The sequence below is a fragment of the Trichoplusia ni genome, chromosome 17 (genome assembly GCF_003590095.1).
Source record: "Trichoplusia ni isolate ovarian cell line Hi5 chromosome 17, tn1, whole genome shotgun sequence".
In the NCBI taxonomy this organism is placed as follows: Eukaryota; Metazoa; Arthropoda; class Insecta; order Lepidoptera; family Noctuidae; genus Trichoplusia; species Trichoplusia ni.
In genome coordinates this window covers 4,864,736-4,889,304 of record NC_039494.1, presented here as the reverse complement: position 1 = coordinate 4,889,304, position 24,569 = coordinate 4,864,736, and positions in this window count along the sequence as shown.

The following is a 24,569-nucleotide window of genomic DNA, read 5'->3' as shown; positions in this document are numbered from 1 at the left end:
AGGCGAGACAAATATTGAAGCAATTGCGATGTCGTATTACTAAAAATATTTTTAACTTATATGTATTATACTTTAGCTATTAATACAGTTTTTCTGAAAAAAAAAATCATCCTATTCCAAGTCTTAAAATATTAAAATAATATTATAAATAACGATATCGATATTCATTAAATGTGTGGGTCCCAACACTATAAATAGTAATAAGATCCTTCCGATAGTCCGATGAAGTGCTGATAGCAGTCGATAGATTTAACAGCAGATATAAAAGGAATACCGTTATCTACTTACTTGCGAATACTAGAATTTAGAGTCATACCGTGACCGTTAAGCAAACCAATCCTTATCAAAGCCAAGATCCCATGACACATTGACTACGGACTTCAAATAGTTGAAACTCTTCTTAATTTTATTCAAGCATGTTAAAGTCATGAAATGCAGAGAAGGATAGAGCTCTGACAATTAATTTAAGCCACAATAGTTAATGTCAGCCAGCTACGCAAGATATGTTATAATGCACAAGCGTGAGCGCAAACACGGGAGCAATTCTTTTCCTAACGCTCATAGACCGATGGGATCTATCCTCACGAATCGAGACAACACAGATGCAGGACTCACACGTTTTCGTACCTTCCGAAAGACAAAACAGAACGAGTCCCGAAAACTCTTTATCTCTTACACCTGCAGCAATACAATCTTCAAACGCAACAATTATAATTACAATTACCTTTCTCCGTTTCATCACACATTGTTTTCATCCGTCGTCGCTACCCGGAGAGTATTTTTCAAAGTAACGCTTGTCATATTTGCTTACACAACGAGTTTTCTGTAGTATTATTGTGTGTTTTAACAGGTGGTCTTGGTGTGTTACGAGCTGTCATGTAATACGCTATGCTATGGTAATGGCTAACGATTTGTTCGATAAACATTTTAGTATTGTACCTATGCATTATTTGGGCTTTGAATTATTTTTTGGTTATAAGTTATTGGTTGATTTCGTCTCTTTTTGAATTTTAAGGAGTGTATATTAGGGATTTAAATAGGAAAAAATACCTGGGATTTTTGTAAGAAAATTTTGTAGATTTTGTAGTTAAATGACAAGTCATTATGATTAGCTTCACTAGATGATAACATAGTTATTTCGAGGCCCATGAAACCCTATAATAAAAACAGCGTGAGATAATTTAATCATATTTTAATTCTTAAAGATTAGTTTTGACTACTTTGAGCTAATAAATACTTATGTGCCGGTAATAAAATGATGTTTAAATATTTCTCATAATTTACATATCTAACACGTTGTATTTTAATGTTATTAGTATTAAAATATACAAGAGTAAGTATCAATGTCACAGGTACTAATAATATAATATCATTAAAAATAAAATTCTTAACTTAATTTCGAAAATATGCTAAAACCTAAAAGAAATTGGCTCTAAAAAAATTAGCATCGACAAAAAAAAATAGTCGTATAAAACAAATGCCAGTTCAATTACCTCAGTAGCTATGGAGTCAAAACACAGCACGGCACATTAACACACAATTAGTTGGAAAACATTGAAACTGTGTCGGAAAATCGTTCGCGAATCTCGTGTTGTGGCGAAAGGTCGGTGGAGCGCAGACACGCGTGCTCGCGGCGCGGTGCTAGTGTCGACTGGCGAAGCGGGCGCCCGTGAAACGTTTTCCACTTCAGACAGACTGCATCAGCTGTTCTATGAAATGAAAATGTATCATCCTGTGTATAGATGGATTTGGTACTTGTTTGTTTGATGGTGTCTTTAAGAAGGAAAGGTTTGAATAAGTTTTGTATTACTTATGTAGTATTTTTATGTCCGCATATTCGCAAGTGAATAAGTGATTTGATTTGATTTTTTATAACGATTCTATTGTAGAAATAGAATTTCAGGAGATTTGAAGTAAGAGCGTTAAAGTAATTTTTAATGGCCTGACATGTAAAAATATTTTTTTTGTAATGGATGCTATTTAGACGTACGGATTATTTTAAAAAAAATTAAGTATATTACACATAACAAGCACACGTAGCAAGCAAATGGGATATTAATAAAAGCATGCAAAAGAAGGCAAATATTTCATTCAATATTTTCATACATCTTTTAAATATATTTTCATTATTCTTAATTTTGAAATGACATAAGTTTTACATTTTATTTAAATCTAAGCCATCCAGATCGCCACCCAAACGCATACAAAACCTTTAAAGCATCACTCAAATCGGTCTAGCCATTTAGGAGTTCAGTGACATACACACTTACATGTGTATATTACAATATTCATGTAACCAATAGATAATGCGATTGTGCAACCAGAGACAACAGACAAGTAGTAGCCGTCTACTTATCTATGTTCTATGGGTACAACCCTCACCTTTTGGCGCGATCCTAACTCAGGCTTGCCCATATACGGAAAATGTAGAGCCTGGTATTCACATGTAACCAACAAGAGTATGGACTAAATAATAGCTATAGTTCTCTTAAAGGCAACAAAATCAGTCAATTTTATAATAAACTAGTTGAACCTCCTGGCTTTGTTCGAGTGAAGGACGTTAATTGCAATACAACTTATGAGCTCTCTTTTTGTGTCTTTGAAAGACTGCTCAATTATGATAATAATATTTCGCAACCTTCATTAGAAAACTGAAAATATACTTATATGTTACTAAATACATTAGTATTGGTAAATTACATCCACCCACTGAACAATATACTCATCATTGAAAACATTTGTCCTAGGTGGGAATCGAACCCATGAACTCCAGTATACCAGTCGGGGTCACTCACTAGACCAACAGTCCAGTCAATTTGTTGTGTTGGCCAAAAACTTATCGTAATCTTGGTTGCTATCCTCGTACACAAGAATATAGGACTCAAGAAAGGCTACTTGGATAGTCAAATGGTTAAGGTCACAAACCCAAACCTAAAGAGTACAACATGTTGCGGGTAGGAAATGCATTTTGTGTGATCCATGATTACTCGTCCGAGTGGCACGGGAAGAAAATCTGTTAAGATATAGAAAATAATAATTATAAATATTATTACGATCCGTCCATTCCAGAGCGATCTGTCCGCGTTTTCACTCGGCATTTTATTGTGGCTGTAACTATTACATTCCAATGACTAAGCACACCGCACACTCAAGTCTTTACAATGTAAACAAATAATATAATAAATCCATCACGCATGCGCAGTGAACACTATCTGAGTGTCATAGCCACTGAGCGATGGATGACTGTGACCTAAATATTTCGTCAAAATGGCCCACTTGAATGTGTTATTTGAATAGTTTTTAAAACGTAAATTCTTATATTTTTTATATGCATCTGCATTATACAATCCGTCCGTTCGTGATAGCCCTAGCAGTTTACGATGTAGTTTGAGTGGAAATCACATTTCCTTTGACTCGATCACCAGAATTGTAGATTGACATTTGATAAGAGTGCTAGGATAAAAAGAATCAACACATCATCAGTTCACCGAGAACAGGAGAACTAGAGAACCTTCTTCTTTTTGAAAGCGGTTGAAAAACAACTCAAGAAGGGGCTTTGGACATTCCAATTATTTCGCAAACTAAACATAGAATTATAATAGTGAGAATTCTTACTCTTTCGTTAGGTACCCTAGGTAATCGTTTCGGACAATCCCGGCAGGCATCAGCCCAAATAGAGTGCCCCCCTGAAAATTCTAATACATGCCTGCACTTCAAAATTGATTTACACAATCAGAATTTGCGGTTGAATAAAGTAATTAACAAACAAACCGATGAACCCTAAAAATATCACTTACTTAAACTTTATAACAGCAGTTGTGTCAAAATTCAAATTTTTGACACCTAATAACATTACGAGAAAAACAGCACATAATTTTTCTTAAGAAACGCGAAGAAAAACAAATATGCATATTGATATACAGATAAATAATCTTCTTGTATTCTTATTACATTCACAAACGAAGTGCAAATAATTACAGAGGCGCAGCAGGAGGTCCGAGGGCCTCTACACCTGTAACACCATAACTCAACTGTTTCAATAGTGTAAGCGAGAAAGCACACTTTTTGCATAGCGGCATCTCTTTTCCATACATACATCAGTTTTGCTTTAAGAGGTAATGTTAGGCTTTGGAATCGTAAATAGCGATCTGCAGACAACCGTTGGATGTACTTGGGAAACGAAAAAGACTTCAGACGGTGATAAGATGATTAATAATATTCATACGCCTGATAATATTTATTCACGTTTTGTATTGAGTAACATTGGCTGCACAGGCCATTTTAGTATTTGAACAAGCTTTGGAATCTTAGAAAAGAAATTGTCTATTTTTTAAGTACAGCTTCCCACAATATTATCACTTTCCAAAATAATCAGGTTTATCATACAAAATTATAAACAGCTGTCGTAATTCATTTTCTTGTTAGTAGTTGTTGTTTTTTCTTGTAGCGTGTTTAAAAGCAAAATGTAACATTGTAATTATTATAATTAAATCTTTATAACAATTAGTTTACCCACAGCACGATAGATGGCAATGGCGTCGTTTTTGATCGCGCTATGGTTTTGTTACATGAGTTTACATATATATTTGTTATACCTACTCTTGAAGATTTGACTCTCTCGCAGACACCAGACCAGCTTAGTTCAGTATACAGTGGGGTTTTATTTCAACCTACTAGTGTACACAGCAGATCAAGTATATTAGCTCGGTGCGAAACAGAGTGAGTACTTGTTCTTGAAGAGTAATCTACATTTTCATGCCCTGAATGAACATAAGAAACATGACCGCTCTATTTTTGTTATTTGATACAACAAAAGTGATTAAAACAAGCCGCTTACGCGGTTTACTAAGATCACTCATCCTCACTAATCACCGGAGACACTGGAGCTCCATCATAGTTAAGAAAAGCCTTGACAAATGGCGATCACAATTAAAAGTAAATAAAACCATTTTAATTGAAGTCATTCAATGGAAACTTGCATACATGACTTCATCACCGCTTATAGTGCACATTGGCTATAGATAGTGTAGGAACGTACTATAGGGCGAATCCAAGGTCAGTGTGACTAAGAAATGCATTGGAATACATTATTTATGGAGCATGACCCGTTTATTTTGAGAACTATTACAATGAAGTGTGATGCAATGAAATATTTTCATTTACGAGTCGTTTGCGGGCGCCGGGAGTGTCCATGGTTTGGGACCGACAGGGAATTTTTCCTGGTCGTAATTGAATTTTTATTTTTTGGCAAAAATATTTTGTGCTTAGGATATTTATGGATTATACGTGGTTTTCCAATTATACATCATAAAATAATAATTAAATAAAACAATGTAGAATACCTATTGTAGGCGACATGTTCAGCAGTGGTGGTGGTGGTAAATCAACTTATCATATAAGTTGATTTAATTAAGAAAATTAGTCACCGCAAGACTTTTTTCCTGACCTCTAAAATTTTTGCTTACCTGATTTTAATCAGTGAGTTCAAGTTACACAAAGTTAAAAAGGCTGTGAGTCTGTCCTGCCTACATATATGTCAAATATAAAACACATAGTCACCCTACGCAGGCGACACGATTCGTTACATCAGAATTATAATAAAACTTTTATATGTATATAACGATGTCTCTTTGATGCGCGCCGCAGTTGCCGCTAGTTTGTGTGGCCGCAAAGACAGCGGGGTAATTTACTATTCCATTACGTGAATAATATGAATATTTATAAGGAAAAAAATACTCTTTTACTATTCTAAGTACAAAATTAAGTTATGTACTCATCGGTCATACGAAAAAAAGTTGAGTTTATGGATTAAAACTAAAAAGAGAAACAATCAAATTTAAGAATTTTAAGAGCTTTCGTGAGGCGGATTCGTAATTATTAATTGAATAACGTTTACTTACAAACCTTGCTTCGAACCAAACTTTAAGCCTTAATCATGATTCATGAGCTGACGCGGCGGCGGCGGCGCGGTCGAGAAATCGCGATACATATGCGTGAGTAAACCGTCATTAAACAAATAAATAGGTGATCTATAGTTAAGATTTTTTCTGGAAAGAGTATTGATTTTTACTTTTATTTACTATTTAAAAAAATTGAATTTAAGTATAGTAAAACTTAACGAAATATCAAATTACAAGGTTTTCTCGCTCGCTATTATTAGGGCCCTACAGAGGATGCAGAACAAACAAATTGGAGGTACCGTGTCAAGCAGTGACGTAACGACAGCCGATGCACGATCAATCTCTGGACATTCGACACTCGATACTCGACACCAGATTCATTTATAACTGTATGGAGGTAATCAAATAGAATTTTGTTTACCTATGTCGATGAAAGACAGAGGTATTTGTAAAATAAATACTTGAAAATCCAAATAAAGGAGGAGGATTTGAAGTTTGAAAATTAACACAATGGGATGAAATGCACCGGCTCTCTCATAAACTGTGTTTGCTAGAAAATTGATATTTTCAATGATGATGATTAATTTCAAATGATGTATTTCTGTTCCTGATACATCAATAAATAATAAATAAAGACGAGTTTAAGCAAGGATTCGTAAGGCCATAAAAATAGGTGACCAATTTTTTTCAATTTTCTCAAGACTGGCACTTAGTAGGTTTTTTAAAAGGTTTTTTTTTTAATAGTATAGGTATGTGGATAACAGGAGGTAGGTATGTATGTAATACATCTAATAACTAATTTAAATACATAACGTGTGTTGACAATAATCTTACTCTCAAGTGGTTCAGAATAGTAATCGTGTAATTATGAGTCGTTCCTATCAGACTCATATTTTATAGGTATAGGTATTACTTACTTATAGATACATATGTAGCAACACTATCACTTCTACACTTGAAATTGTATGTTTGTTATGTTGTATGTTATGTTATGTTGTAAGGTTAAGCAATAAAACTGACCGTTTCAAGTCAGTTTAAAGTCATTTGATTGAAAACGTAAAACTGCTTAACATTTTATTTCATGAAAAGACATCATTGCGTTCCTTAATTATGAAGATTAATAAAATCATATATCCTCTTTTAGAACAAAAATGGAATTGATTCGTTTACGTTTGCAACAGAATTATAATATATCAATTTTGATAATTGAAACCCCAGTACTGAGTGCCTTTGCATTCAATGCGCGTCTCCAGAATGTATTCACTCCCTGTAGGCTAACACTCCAATCCGAGTTCAGTTTCAGACGAATTGACATTGAACTGGTTCTCTGTAACCCGATACTAACGTTGAGTCACGCTTACTAGTTGGATGTTGGAGTTGATCGAATCGATCTTTTGCTATTAACAGGATTAAATTGAGAAAAAAATCAAAATCAAAACGATTTCAGTCCTGTCCTAACATTTACCCGAGTCCTAGTAGGTTTTGAATCATGCGGTTCGCGACTCCGGTGGGCCTCCTCCGATCACCCTTACCTACCTAATTAATCAGAAACCATAAAACGTACAAAGTAACAGTCGTTACGAATTAATACACATTTTATTACTGGAGTATGACACTAACGGCGGGTATAGTCAGATTAACGAGAGCTGAGCATGGCCGAGACGTGACTCCTGTGCCAAACAAGACCTAGATCCTTTAAACCTAGACAGTAAAACTATATTATGAGCTGGTATAAACAGTATTGTATAGAAAATTATGAAGAAGTTCCAGTCTGCCTGTACTTTTTAAATGCTTTAAGCACTGGAGGCCTTCCACTAATTCTGTTGAAGTTGTGGCATTGAGGCAACGTACTATAAGCCGTGATATAGCTTGTAATTTAAGTGTTTGCGCTCGAAGCCATGCGGTAGAAACTGAAGCTAACTTACAATAGAGTAACGAAAAGTGTTGGCGAGCTAGACTATACGGAATCACACCAAATGACAAAGAAGGACCGTCGAGGATTTGAAATGGCTTGTGGACACATACGCGGTAGAGGATGGCAATTATCCGTTTAAACGAGCTGAATGGAAATGTTTTTGATATGCAGTGGACGAGTTTTGGTTTAAATTAAAATATCTGGACGACTGGAATTACTAGGGCTTGTGAGAAGAACAAACTATAATCAATTATGCAGTTTAAGTCCCCAATAGAAATTTTGTTGAACTTCTGTTAATAATCTTTTCGGTCCGGCCAGAACTACGTTAGAAAATAACCCACTTTAATCCGAAAGTGCGATAAAGCAGATTTTAATCAATGGCCGTTTTATATTTCGGGTATAGGAATTTCAATCTTATTGTATACAAGATAAGGGTTAGGACGAACGTATAATAAGTTGGGAAGTCAGGTTCTTGCGTTTTGGTTTAGCTATGGTATGGTACGTTAGCCAGTATTAAATAAAATAAATATTGTTTTGATATGCAACAATGGTATTTATAAAAATGATTCGATTTTATGGTTTAAAAAGGTTACCAGTATTACTTAATTATTAAGATAAATTTATTTTTGCCTAAATAAGTCGAGTATTGTAAAAATTAAAAATTTAAGGAGTTACGCATGTTACCCAGAATGGCCAGAACGGATTCTCAAAAAAATGCTTTGACGTACTAATTTTTTTATATTTTAATAATAATTGTTTTTTATAAACGTCCTTACCATACCTGCTAGGTATCAAAGTAACATTCTCATCAGTTTTTTTAAACAGGTTTGTTTGCATCACACAAAAAATCTAACTAATTAAGATTTCTATGGCATCGCACTTATAGATAATATTTGTTTGTAAAAGTAGAAACATTTATGTATATTTTTTAAATACTAGCACTAATAGCAACAATAAGATTCATGGTACTTGTAGGAGTTTCAATCGGTTTAAAATTTCTTCGTGTAACTAGCGCCATCTAGTTCTATTTAAGTAAACCAAAATTCTTCTATTCGCCGCTAGATGGCAATAGGTTTAGTGCAGCTGCTGCATAACAGATGGCAGCACAATAATCAGTTTATAATTGCCTTGCAGCGTGGGAAGTTTTTATTTTTCCTACCTGACCATAATTAATTAAGTTACATAAAGTCTTAAGAAATTAAGTATTATCTCTCTGGTAAAAGTACAATCGTCAACATGTAAGTATGTACAGAGAAATCCATTAAATATAGATAGTAATGATAATTCTAATTTCCATATTTCGTACAAATAAAAAAAAAGGTTCAGCTCATAAAAGTCAACGTGACACGCAAATTGAAGAGAGCATCGAAATTGTACAGCGATTGGGTTTCAAACAAGATTCAAAATAGTAAAAGTCCTGCAGTGAGGTCGAGCGCTGGGTTTATGGGAAACAGCTGCATTGCGACTAAAGGTCAAATTCAATAACCTATCCATCTACGGCTTACAAGAGATGGATGCGAGTGTAACTTAAAAAAAATCACACAGCTAGATGGGTACTTGTTATAAGGGCTTAATTAAAGATAATTGTAACTTTTGTACCGTGTCTTCAATGAGATCTGCGCGGGATTTGGCGCATTCAGGTAAAACTTTTGATTTCCTTACAACATAACAGTCCCCCATCTAATGACCAACCTCAACCAGCATAACATAACCTTGATAAAATCCTGCAGCTCAACGAATCACAGATAAAAATGAAGACAAAAAAACACTGATTACAGCTAAGAACTTGCAATATATCTTAGACTGCGATTAAGATAATTGAGTCAATAACTTAGTCTGAAGTAAAGGTAACCTAAGCTAGGTGGTATGATCATGCGTGCGTAAGGACCGGTGTTCCTAAGGCCGGGGTGTGGGGGGAGGGAGGTCGTTCGACGACCCGCGTAGGCGTCGCAGGCGCAACGTGCAGCCTTCTAATGCGACGCGTATCATCACTTAAATGTGGAATACTGAAATGTGTGAGAACGTTGCGAGTGTAGACCGTGTACTGTTTCAAACTCATCAGATCTTTGATTGCTGTAGTGCAAATATTTGCATCTAAATGAAAGCAACACACTACGAACTTTTACACTTTCATCGCGCTGGGAATAATGTTATAGATACGCGCTTACAATGTTGTAAATTTTGATATAAAATTTTGTTTAAAGTCTCAATTTTCTTGCCTCATCATCATGACACACGATATAACCTCTACGTTGGGTGCCTTTTTCTTGCCACTTTCTTTCCAGCGTTTCCTTATTGCCAATAAAACGATGACGGTCTCACGACCCTTACTCCTGAGACTAACTTGGCCATTATCTATATAATTAAATAGACATACCAAACATTTTAAATAGAAACACAAGGACGGGCGCTTTTAAATTCTGTATTCTGTGTCAAAAAACTTAATTGACATAATAATAAAAAGTGCTATAAAACCAAGGCAACACCTATGCAAAAAGTACCAACTTACCTAGTGACAAGTCAACAGTAGACAGATAAGTGATCAAATAAACAATTAAGCTTAACACGAATGACAAACTAAACAGTTGATAAAATCACATTCTCAATTAGCTGAAGCGTGGAATAATTGTAGATGAGATGACTAACAGAATGCGAGCGAAGGGAGGCCTTGGGCTCGACAGCGACAGTGCCAAATGCCGATGATGCAACCTGGTCCTTACATCCGAATGTAATTGTAGTTCAGGTGAATGCTCTTTGAGGAGTTTGGGACTTGTTTTTAGACTGTGAATTGCTTTGCGTAGTTTTTTGGATATATAGGTGGAAGGGAAAGGGAAAGGAAAGGAAGGATAAGGAGTATAAAACATTTGATCATACATCCTATACTTATATTGAGTATATGATCTGTGATCAGGTTGTCCTTGTAGGTATCTGTTTAAAAACAGTTATGGGTTTGGTTAGTCTTTCGGCATATGTGTAGGGAAGTCAAGGCCTTACAAAACCACGTCAGCGGGTTAAAAAAACACAGTAAACTCCGATTATAATACATGAGTGGCTTGTCATCATCATCTAGGATGCGAAAATTGGATCCTTTTCCATTGAGGGTTAGCGGTTAGATAATCTTCATAGAATAGTCGAGTATGGCAAATACTTTATTTTTCAGTATATCCTTCTCATGTTAACACACACCAAATAATAAAGCTTCACAACACGCAACGGTACAAACGACGCAAAAATTAATTAGTTTCAGTCAGAAAAAGTAACACAGGTCGACGTGTTTTAATTTGGCAAACCTCAAATAAACTCGGACACAAATTTTGTTTAATTTCATTGCTTGCCACCGAACATTATTTCCCAGTGGGTCGACAAAAAACGTTGCATTCAGTTTTTTGCGAACTGTTCCCGCCATGTTGGAAGTAGACAAGCATTGATCCAAATATTGCTGTACAGAGATTTATGTTTTTTGCCTTTGCATTATTTGGCTTAATTCACGACTGGTCTGTTTCATTTGTATAGATAAAGCTTTTTTGTTATTTAAGTAGGTCATCATAATTACCCGATATTCGTCCACTGCTGGACATGTTTTAGTTCTTTAGGTGGGTGTTAGATACAAATTAAATAACTAGATACTAACGTAGTACAATTTTAGAAAATTTTGTGCCCTATTGATATTCCACAATTGTCCTTCCCGGTTTGGACAAATATCAAGGGCCTGACGAAATCCCATAATCGAGTCTACATAACCCCATAAACAAGGTCCCAATGTGATCACCATCTATAATTTACTAGAAACATGTAAAATAGAGGTAGCATCTGCGTACAAGACACCTTCACCGCATCTCAAAATAAGTTTATTGCAGATGAGTAAGCAAGACAACGCCACATAACGTAGAGCGCCTTCTCTCTTTAAAAACTCCGACAGTTTTGCTCCAAGACTTCGTGGTAGAGACAAGGCATCTTGTTAAGCACGCAATACGAATGCTAAATAACATCTTAACTTGTAACCGACATATTTATTTGGCCGTCATCGAAAGGTCTCCGGATCTTTTATTCAAAGGAATGCTGTTAGGAATTGCATGGATTAGGTAACTCATAGTTGGAATTTTGGCTTGATTTTGAGGTTTGATAAAGGTTTTGGATTGGATTGGATATTTGTGATACCTTTCGCGTTAAATTTGTTTTTATTTCTACACTTCTTCCACATTAAGTTACTAAATCCTTTAGTATATGTCATAGTTTTATAAAGTATACTAACGCTTCAATGAATAACTCCATCATTTTTAGGGTTCCGTACGTCAGAATACAAAAACGGAACCCTTATAGGATCACTCGTGTGTCTGTCCGTCCGTCGCTTACAGTCAATTATCTCCGAATCTATTAGACCGATTAAGTTGAAATTTGGTACACATATCAATTCCTGTGACGTGAGCAGATTAAATCTGTATATGGGGGGTTATTTTTGGGGGGAAGGGGAAAATTAAAAAAAAAAATCTGAAAACTGCATCGTGTGGCATATGAAATGAAAGGTCTTGTTGAGAAGATCTTAAATGTATTTTTTTGTAATTTCAAAATAAATAGTTTCCAAGTTATTCAAGAAAATTGACCATTCTCTTATCTCCGAAAGTACTGAACCTAAAATTTTGAAAAAAATCGGTGATTAGTTTTCTCCTTATAGATTATAGGAAAACCTATAAGAAGTCCATGATATTAAAATAACATGGTAAATCACTCAATATTGTGCGTACCAACTTACATTTGCAGGTGGAATGTGTGGGAGAACATATTTTTTAACTCCAAAAACATGATAGGTAACATCGTACGGAACCCTCTACACGCGAGTTCAACTCGCACTTGTCCCCTTTTTTTATCTCTCATGAATTTTTCATCGAACCATATTCTATATGGCCATGAACCATGCCCATCACTTAAAAAAAAGCATCAAACATCACCGAAAATGAAAACACTATCACCCAAATTCCCAACATGCCAAGCAAAAAGCTATCAACGCCACAATAGCCTACAGATTAAGCTTAAACTTACCCAAGTTGAATGCATTGTTTCGTATCTAGACCGCGATAACACTTCAACTTAAGGTTAGTTATAAACGGCACAGAATTATGTTATCAAGCGAATTGATTTAATACAAATGTACATTTAAGTAGGTTGTGTGATTTGTTTCGTGGTCCTTAGATCCGATTACTAGTCATAATGGTTTTAGTGTTAGCAATGAAGGAGTAAACGTATCTGATTTGATGTTAATAGTGCGATAGAATGCAATGTTAGGATGGATGCTTGAAATTCCGGGAGTATTAAATGGATGCTAAAGAAAATGCATACAATTTGAAAGTAGAATATTCCACAACTTTCACACAACGCCATCTAGTGTCAAACTAAGAAAAGATTGTATTATGAGCACGAGACAACTGATAAACATACTTATACTTATACATAAATCCCTGAATACATAAATACTGTAGGTAAATTACACCCAGACAGAGAACAAATGATCGTGCTCATCATACAAACATTTGTCCTAGGTGGAATCCAATTCCCGACCTCTGGTATAGCAGTCATGGTGACTATCCACTTGTCCAAAAAGCAATATTTTTGTCTGCTCACCATATTTTCCCTTGCCTTTCGCCAGTCATATCTATCATCAGCCTTAGCTATAAAATCTAGTTACATCAATATTTCTAACATGAAACATTCAACCATAAAATTAGATTAAAATCAAAAGCTTGTCGCTAATCAAAAACTACCGCTAGAAATCTTGTAATAAAATGGCTGCCAATATAAATCAGGTTATACAAGCATTATCGTGATTCAGTTGAGAATATTATTCTAGATATATCAAAGTATATGACTGGAATGACATCAAGTGAAAGCTGAACAACACTTGAATGACATTTATATTGCAGACAGTTTGCCGTCTAGATCCCACTTTTGTGCTCAGGCATTTTTCTTCTCTCTTTTCTTCTTAGTGTTTTTACGATGTCAGAGGAAATGCACATCGTACCTTCATTGCAGTCTACGTCGATGACGTTGTGGGAAAGGTGTCCAATTGGTGGCAGTCTCGAATGCCTTATAATCAGAGTAAGTGAGTACCGTTTAGGACTGATTATTTTAGGATTTTGGTGAATTAAAACGGCATTGCTTAATAGTCATACCCTGTATTTTTTATGGTTTCTACCTTAAGGATTCAAATGAGAAACTAGTAACTAAGGCTCCACTGTCTGTCCGTTTGGCCAATTATCTGTCACCAGGCTGTATCACATAAACGGTGATGGCTAGAAAGTTAAAATAATGTACCTCCAACGCTACAACAGGAAATATCAAACTAGAAATTAAGAGTAAGCATTTGTGCAGTCATCAATTTTAAGAGTGACCATAAAAAACGACTTTTAACCACCCTCCACGTACCACATCGCAACGTTCTTTTCCATACAATCTGACGCTGATTTTTGGTTAAAATAAGTAAGATAAGAGCTTTAATATTTGTTAATATCATTGAAGGTAATGTGAGTGCAGGTGCGGAGTTTAACGCGAGCACTCGGGCAGGTGCGCCTCCATCGGTATCAGATACTTTTGACCGGATTTGCATTGCATGTAAATACCGGTTACCAAAGAGATTGGTATTGGTTAATGCAAGATATTTAAAGTTGTTAATACTGATATTCAGTTTTATGTCAAGGGTGGGTAACGGATCAAATGGAACTTTTGTAACTTAGGGCAAGTTAGACACGCTTATGTTTGAATCAATAAATACTTGGTTTGTTAGGTATTTACCTTTAAGATCAAGCCACCAACTTACACGTCATCGATTACAGGTGGTGTACTCAAAACCTGTACTCGGCTATTATGTAGAAAAATTCTTAATACTTACATAACTTAAAAAAATATGGAAGTTCTAAAAATATCCTTCATATCAAAAAATATTCCAATCTTCCAATATTTGAAAAAAAAGTAATCACTATGTGCTTCGATTGTAAGACCCTTTAATATAAAAACAATGATACGATCGCAATAACGTCTCAAATTTAAAACCACAACGAGATATAAAAGTTGAGAAGGGTAACCCTTTCCTGCATCCACTCCAATATTGTGTTACACATGGTTGACCCTCTGGTGGAGACCATTAAGTCAGCTGTTTAATGGGGCCCATGGGGAAACATGGTCTGCTTTCCCCAAAACACTAGATTATTTAAAAAGCTTTGCAATTTTTAGTAATTGTAATATTTAGAGTCGAATTGGAGACATCTTTGCTTGTTACAGAATAACAAAAAGGCATGCAAGTAAAAACCATCGAATAGTCTCACTTTAAAGGGAACGTTTAAGGTTCATTAAATTGGTATAAAACTCCAACTTTACAGACACCTTTTTATTGCAATTTCAAAAATACTGGAAGATAATCTAGCGAAACGCTTTACTTAATATATGATTACAATCTACCTTATCAATCATGTGTGACAGATTCACAGTTAAGTGGTCCAATTACTCTCCTCCCTCCTCTCTACATAAAGTACACAGAAAAATAGAATATTTGACTACATCTAAAAATGTAAATCCGTTTAATTCGGCAGACAGATTCCCAAAAACCATTGGATACGTATTTTTAAGTCACTAAAAAGTAAGGCACTAGGGGTAGTAGGTAGTAAGTATGGTAGTAGTCGCTAAAAACGTCATTTGCTAGTAGAAAGCGAAAGGTTACTAGCTTAAGCGACGAACGAAGCTTAAGTGACGTCACATGAGTGTTTAAATCACTGTAGTCCCTTCATGTTTTGTTTACGAGACAAAAGAAAAAATACGTATCCATATTTTTCGGAAATCAATCTGGCGGACTTAATAGATTTTTGTTGTCAAATACTCTATTCAGCGAACACAAGCTATTAGGAAGTAGAATAAAACGCCAGTTAACAATACGACTCTGAGGACCAAATTACACTGCTTTGGTCCTTATACTCCAACAAATAGCAATAACTTTCTTAATTGAAAATTCCGCTGCATAAAAAGTGTCGGCCGCTATTCGCTGAGCAAAAACTAGGTAATGTTCTTATGTTTACGCTTCGAGTGAGGCTGAGCGGTCAACGTAACGGGACTGTATGTAGCATGCTTTATTGAGGAGGTGCCCAGCATGATGCAGACTGGCTGAATCACCGCGTGTCTTGTACAAATTTGAAGTGGGAATTTTCCTTGGGGCAGTCATTTACTATGATGGATGCAAATGATTAGTGGATGAGAAATGAGTATAAAAAGTGGACTCTTTTTTTCCATCTTCTAATTTACTGAACTAATGAAAATCTTTCTTCACTGTTTTACAATGATTCGTCTGCTTTTATGGTTTGATATCGGTAAACGAATTAGGTATTTATGTGTTAAGAAGTGACTGGACGAATTCACCTTTAGAGAACTCAATCGAAACAAACTTTCAATTTAATGTTTTACGGTTTATCGTTATCGGTTCGAACTATTGGATTCTTGTATCGAAAATCCGCAGTTAACTAGCGTGGTGATTGTGCTCAGACCTTCCCTGTAAGGGATGAGGCCTGCGCGAGAAATCTATAAGCTGGTAGTATTATTATTTATTAAAGCTTGGCAACAAGTCACGTGTAGTTTCGTACGACGGCTTTACTTTACAGTTTACCCAGTTTTAAAAATCAACCTAGATTGTTATTTCATAGGAGCTGGAATATCGTTCTCACTTACTAAAATTATACGATCCATTTACTTTATGACTTTACTAAAAACTCTATTTAATTTAGCAGAATAACCATCAGCTTCCATTACGAGTAATTACTTTGCAACTGTTATACTAGGGGTTAACGTACTTAAGATTAAATAGCTTATGAAAGATTATTGTGTGAAATAGGTGTTTAAGACAAAATAATATAACAATTATTATATTTTTCATTAAAAAAAATCGGTATATCCAGAATATATCTTTATAATTTCTTGTAACATTGAATTAGGCGTAGCATACAATAGATGCATTAGTTTATTGAGAGATTTTCTCTTTTTTCCGTAACTATTTACGAAACAGTACATTTTGCATCAACGCCATCTAGTTGTCGACAACGCAACTCATTTCGCAGAACTGCACCGCTCTAATACAATTTCTCGACGTTCTAAATTCAAATGCGTCTGTCCCTCTTGAACTGTTACAATCCAATTTGTTCAGTTCGCCGAACTGCATTCGTTGTCCATTAAAATATATGTAACACTACTAACTGTTAGTGAATTGAAATAGAGAAGATTCATTTAAGTATGCAATGTTAATCGGATACTGTGTTACCCAGCAAGGAGGTGATCAGGCCAAATACATCACATCTCATTCGCTGAATTAGGCAAGACTTTGCGGCGACCTTCACATTGCTCGGATTCTCTCAGGAACTAATTCTGTGGTCTGGCATGTAGAAAAGTTCTTAACTCCACAGAGACAATAGCTTTGACATAAAATATCATTTTCTATCTAGCAAAAAGAAATAGAACAACTGAAGATAAATGTGGAAAATGCGACATATAGTAGTAAAAATGATTATATGAATGATGATCTGCGCAAGATGGCTGGCAGGATCTAGATGCGAGCAGCCGAATATAGATCTCGATGGCGTGCAATAGGCGAGGCCTTTGTTCAGAAGTGGATGAATATGGGCTGATGATGAACAGAAGTAACAGAGGTGGCATGGGGTTGAGAAAGATGCGCCAATAGCAAAAAGGTACTCCGGCAAGCCAAGCACTTACATCTGATGACGACGAAGGTATTAATACGTACAAGCACCAAATATATTAACACTGCACTCTGCAATCACTGAATAACAACAAAGGGTTTTTTTCCAATAAATATAAATTAATTAAAGTGACAGTTGTTCAGTGTAAAAGCTATTGGTTTTGTATTTTATTTTCCATCTCCGTTCGTTATTGAATTCCTGATAGTGAATGCAATTTCTGTTTTTCTATTTATCAGTAAATTGTTACAACTTCGATACCTAATACCTTAGATTGTTTGTATTCAATAGGAATGGAATTCCTAGAAATAAATTGTAATTAGAGGTTCTAGTAGTTTTTATTTGATGTAATTATTAGGTAACTTATTACACAGTCGCATATTTTGTTTTGTAATTACTAAACTATCTAAACTGTGTGATTTTTGGTCTCTAAAAACGACTCTCGCACTAAGAAATTTAATCTTTGTGTCGCGAGAGATTCCACAATTATTTATGTCACAATATGCATTGAAACACCCAGACTATGAAAAATATTTCGTGGATTACGCCATTTCATGCACTATGCGTATGGCGTGGTGAGTTATCAATCGGCTACATGTGATCACATCATGATCCTAATACCATTCTTTAAGCGACGTCCTCTTGCTTTATAAAAACCCATTTCCATTAAAGAAAAATTATAAGATACCTTCACTATATATTATATAACCAACACTATATTTACCCGAATCTTCAAATATAAACTTCACTCATAATATACACATGAACAAAGCTGAAATACTTTTAATGTTATGTGAAGAATGTTAACAGTTCGTAATAATTACCGCACGCGAGGTTTAATACGCATGGGGCTGAGTTTATGGCGGCCTTCGCAGCCGGCGAACCTCGCCTTGACTGCCGGTACGAACCTTGAACCTTACCTTGAGTCCTTTAACATTTTTGCACAGGGGGATTTGATTGAAAGCTTTTGTTGGAATTGTGTTTCTTGATTTTAATAATCTAGTTTGGTTTTAAGTGTAGGGATCATGTCTGATATCAGGAAATGGAAATAAAATACTGACTTAAATGCCGAAAATGTTTGTATACTAATATACTAAATACATGACAACTCCCGCTCTTAGGAATGTAATCCTCGAATCGCAGGGATTACACAAACTGATCTTTTCAGTCACTTGCACAAGGCACCTAGATTCAGAACAAGCATTCATGGATCCTAATCTTTCAATTTTTGTATCAGATAAAAGTTAAAAACAATATCTTTAAACACAAACTATTATACATTGACTGCTTTTTTTATTATGCCTTAAATATAAACTTGCATAATTGTAGAATTTCAAAAATTTTGGCTTATAATACATAATGCATATGAAACTTGTACATGGAAACTGTTGGAAACATAAAAAGTCGCGTCTGACGTCGTCATGTCAGTATCTAACTCGATTCTGAAGTATGGAGGTGATTTAATAAACGTTGACCCACACAGAACAGGGCTGTCACAGATTGTTATTTAAATAGAACAAAAATCTTTTGGATTTCTAAACTTATTATTCATAGTCTATACTTCCAAAATTATAGAAAACAGTGTCGAAAATTTACATACTTTTTTATAATTTATGGATACGTAATGGTTCATTTTAATATTTCATTTTCTTTACGTAATTAATAGTAGAGTAATACAATAATTTTAGAAATTAACTTAAGGGTATTCAGCTACGGCGGCCAGTGGCAATATACCTGCGCTGATCATATATAATAGTGCAAAAGCATAGGTGCACTCTCCGCACCTTTACTGTCAAAACCCGATGGAAATGTAATTTCTAATTCTACTCTAAAAATTAAATATTTCTTCTTAGACTTTCTTCTTATCTTTACACACATCACCAACCCTAGTATTTAGTCCACCGCCGGCTTGCGTTTACAATCTAAAAATAGTTACAATTAGCCTCTCGGGTGGTTTAAGGTCAGCAAATAGAAATAGTGGCGTGTGGCGTGTCCTTTACGTCTCTAGGGACCTATAACTGAGTTTTGTATAGTAAAGTGTAGAAGGGCAGATACCTTATTACTGGTTGACGTCAATAACTAATGAATGAATCGAAAAAATAGAGGCTATGTCAATGACCTACCGTTGATTGTATTCTGTATAAAGTGATACCACAAAGAATTTAATAAAAGCAACACAAAACAATATTTGATTAACCAATTCTATCTCGACCAAGATTTTAAGTCTGCCTATTGAAGATTATATTATTTTAAAGTCTTAGGAGATAAATATGCTACTAATAATACATTTAACCGTGCCTTTTGAAGAAACACCGCAAAAGATTGTATTCTGCCCTGTTCCTCTCCAAACTTTTTGCGTGCCCGACAGGGTCCATATTGTTCTTTAACTGTTATTGTTTTCTACCATCTCTGTAACATATGGAATGCAATAAAGGATTGTATTGAGTATTGAGATTTTAAATGGTAAACCTTATTACATGACCTCTACTCTCAATTTCGAATCCGCGAATTCGAAATTGACGGGCCTGTTGGTCTAGTGGTTAGTGACCCTGACTGCTATACCGGAGGTCGTGGGTTCGATTCCCGCCCAGGATAAATGTTGTGTGATGAACATGATCATTTGTTCTGGTGTCTGGGTGTAATTTATCTATAATATGTATGTATTTAGAAATATGTAAGTTTATCAGTTGTCTGGTTACCATAACACAAGCTCTGCTTAGCTTGGGATCAGATAACCGTGTGTGAGTTGTCCCAGGATATTTTTATATTATTAGAAAATCTATCAATATTTATATTATTTTTACAGTATAAAAAAGCTAGATTAACCGTACAGCACAACGATCCTAAGTCTAGATCCAACGGGCCAGACGCGAGTGCAGCCAAACAAGTTCCGATAGAGAAAGTACCGGTAAATGGGCAGCTTTCTACAAATCTTTTACCATGCACTTATCTATAATATGGTATTGACTAGCTGCTTAGCGATTTACTTAGAGCTTTAGAACAACTAGGTTTTATGCTGTGGCTGTCGTTAAATACAGTGGTGGGTTTAGGATTGTGCGGTAGGAGGGGGGGTAATGTTAAAAATATATGTTCTGTACAAATTAGGTTAAACAAAAACAACTTGGTTACCTATTTAATTTAAATTAATATAATAAGTAGTATATCAACAGTGAACCATGTATAAAAAATTGTAGCTATATATTTATGGATACAGAACCCTTTCTTTATTGGTAAGGCGGATGAATCTTTATTGACAACCACTACCTCGGGGAGGAAATGGTTTTTGGGTTGGTGTTACATAGCAATGCGTTTCAATCCTTTATACACAGAATGTCAGATACGGAACCCCTTATAAAACCAAAACACGCAAAATATCGGTGAAATACTAAAATCCACATATGTATCTTGCATGCCTTTGACAAATTAAGCGTTGTATTTCGCTTGTTGCGTCTTTACTTTAAATCTAGCTCATTATAATTAACCTTATCATCCATAGAGTCATACTTGACACCAAATACCTGAATACTTACTATATATTCATATACGCGGGTGTTCCCCTACCGTTACATATTTGCTGAAGAGTCGATTCCTCGTCTCCTGTTATTGATAAAGTTTTGTCTCAAGTGCATTCTTTACTCTATTTTCATACAAAAGGCAATCTGATACGTTCCACATTCAGGGGAAATTGTATGAATGGTGAGTCGAATATTTATTGTACTGTACGTGTGTATTTAACTAAATTTCCGTTAAATGGCTGAATCGATTTGGATGATTTTTTTGTGTGGTGGCTGACCTTGGTGGTTTAAATTCACAAATAAGCCGGCTAGCACGGAGTTGACCAAATCAGCTATTAATTCTATAATATACTAGCTGTGATCAAGACTGCGTTACCTTCATCATCATTATCAGCCTATTTTCGTCCACTGCTGGACATAGGCCTCTCCAATTTCTCGCCATCGAGATCTATCTTCGGCTGCTCGCATCCAGCTTCCGCCACCCATCTTGCGTTGGCTTACTATACCTACTAATATTATAAGTTACAATTCAAAATACAATATTATTAGATTGTTATTAATAATTAATTTATCAATATTTATTAATTTGTCTAGAAATTTCTCCAACACTTCCCAATTACTTTCGCTTTGCTCTCAAACGAACTTGCTTTACGATGACAACCACTTGACGGCAAGTATTGAACCTTGTATTCAGCGCACTTTAATTATAATTTATAATTATTATAATGACAGTAACGATAGCACCGGACCCTAAAACTGGGTCAACTGCGTTAACTTGAATCATATTTAAGATCTATCAGCTAAAAATAATAAGAATAATTATTAATTATGATAGAGCCCCGAAATGATCACTCCTTTTTATCCCCTTTGCTTTGCTCTCACCAAAATCCATGTAAATTCAATATACATACAAATATGTTTGCTGTGCTGAAAATAAACTTGTAAATCGTTGGCGAAATTTAAGAAAGGACTAAAATAGATTTTGAATACATTGTCACGAAATTCATAATTCATACTATAAATTAAATAATTCTGTGTGTCATCGGCCGCCACTCAATAACAGACAACACTTACCACATTTTTTCTTAGGACATAAAAAAGGTTTTATTTCATATACCTAAGTCAGGGCTCAAGACCAGGAGCAGGACTTCTACAATCTCTCTTAAAGTAACTCTCCTGCAGCTGTAAAAGCAAGACGCCGCTCTACGTTTATAGCGTGCCATCTCGCTTCCACAGCTGCCACTGTATTACTTTAAGATGTGGTAGCGGGCTCTGTACACATTCCCGGCATACCCTGGCACCGGTACTTTTACCTCGCTTATAAAATATCGGCGACTGGTTTGCAGGGAACTGCGAAATAGGGGCATTCCGAATTTGCTCATTTCACTTAAAACTACTTAGTCGTAATTAAGTTGCTAGTTTTGTTATTCAGATACAAATTAAATGTCTTACCTTTTTTGTTAGTTAAGCAGTGAAAATAAACTTTAAAAAAAAATGTTACTACCAGTTTACGAACATGGTTTATTTTAGATTAGAGTTCAATCTAAGAGCAAAGTTTTAAAAAATATTGTTATATTAATTGACCTGTGAAAAAAATAGACATCTCATTGGCTTCACAGTTATTAGAATAGGGTACGAGATAAAATCATTTGATGATTTCCTTACCGGGAAAAAAGGGTACAGTATTAGTATACCGACATTACCGTCAAGATGCAGAAATATCTCCTTCCTTAGTAACGGGAATCCAGAAGTACGGAAACAAAGCCGAGGTCTTCCGCCCAAGGTCAGTCAGTCCTTGCAGTCAGCTGTTTTGTCTGACTACTAAAGTGCTAAGACATTCCTAGCGCGTCGCATTGCACTTAGTACTGAGCATAACAATCGATGTTGTTACACTTTTACGGTGCCATAGCTTTGATTTGATATCGAAATTACTATAGGTTTACAATACGTTTTTATTAAATGATATTTTCTAATGGCAAAGCTGTAATTTTTGAGATCTACATTGAATGATAAAAATGCTAACGTACAATTGCAAAATACATGGTTCTATCACGGTTCGGTCTTTTTTATTCATCGTTATTATTTAATAGTGCAATTTTAAAAGACTCAAAAAAAAAAACATTTTATTTCATATAGGTCATTTCTCAGGCACTTTTAAAACGTTACATTACTGACTCTAGTTGAACGTTCCAAAGTGTCATTCTTATGACTGTTGTATGTATATCAAGATTTCTAGTACATTATTTTTAGTGCACACCAAACATTATTGAATTTAAAATATTTAGTATCAAATTTATTCGCCTACTAATTTCTTTTTTCAAAAACGTAAAAAAATTGCCATTAAAATAATTAAAAAAAAAAACAAATAAGAGAATGGTATACAAAACTTAATTCCCTATATCGACAAGAGTACAACCTCCTTACTTACCTTACCTACCGTATATGGAAGGAGGTCAGAAAATAATTAAATAGGTAAACAATTTCCGGTATAAAGGCGCCGGTGTCTAGACTAATACATAATCAAGGATTGATGATTATGTATCAAGTCTGATCGTTAAAGGTCCTTAGGTAACACAAAGGTACATACAATATTACTTAAAAGTCTGATATGTCTTTGAAAGAAACAAAACACCATTCTCTAATAGGACTCTTTGATTTGTTTCTTTTTCTCAAATGTATTTTTGGGTTGAGATAAAAAATCGTTCGAAATTGACTACTTGTTTGCATACATATAATATTTATTTACTTTAATCTCTTGTCACTGCTGTTTGATACATTTTTCATTTTCTTTTATTTTGTATTTTGCTCTTGGTGGTCCAAACACATTAAACATAAAACATTAAACATTCTCTCTCCTCGGTCTCTCCCTTTCCATCAACTCCATATGAAATTGGAAGTAAAATAACAAACATCCGGTGAAATTGTTTCACAAAATAAATAATTAACACCCGAAAAAAAGATTTTGTCCATACTCTACATTTTCTCATGCTCATTATAATAATTCTAAGTTTTAGTCAAAGAAACATGTGAACATATCTGTACGTGTATCCTTGTACCGCATACATCTAACAGCTGGTGTCAAGAGTATTTGCCGTGTGTTAACAATGCAAGATCAAGTTCAAAGTGTTCTCAATTCATGTGCTAAGGCCGCGGCCGATAGCTGAGGGTATAGTGATGACATGTGTTGCTATTGTGTACCGCAGTACTGATACTTCGAGTTTATGATGTCTATTTTTCTTTTGGAAGCTGTGGGCAACGAAAATGTGACTCTATTATTTTAAAAGTACTGGTATCTATTCCTGTATGCTTAACAACAAAGATTATGCAAAAAAAAACTATGAAATTTATAGAATTTGCCTTTTGGGATATTATTGTGTTCTAAACTTTTAAGTATACATAACGGTTTAATTGCTTTCCATAGTGACTGCTTCATGCAGTCTGTATAATAATATAGCCCTAGTTAATCTGCCTTTTACATGCCGCATACATTGTCTTAAACTAAAACTTTCGAAAAACATCG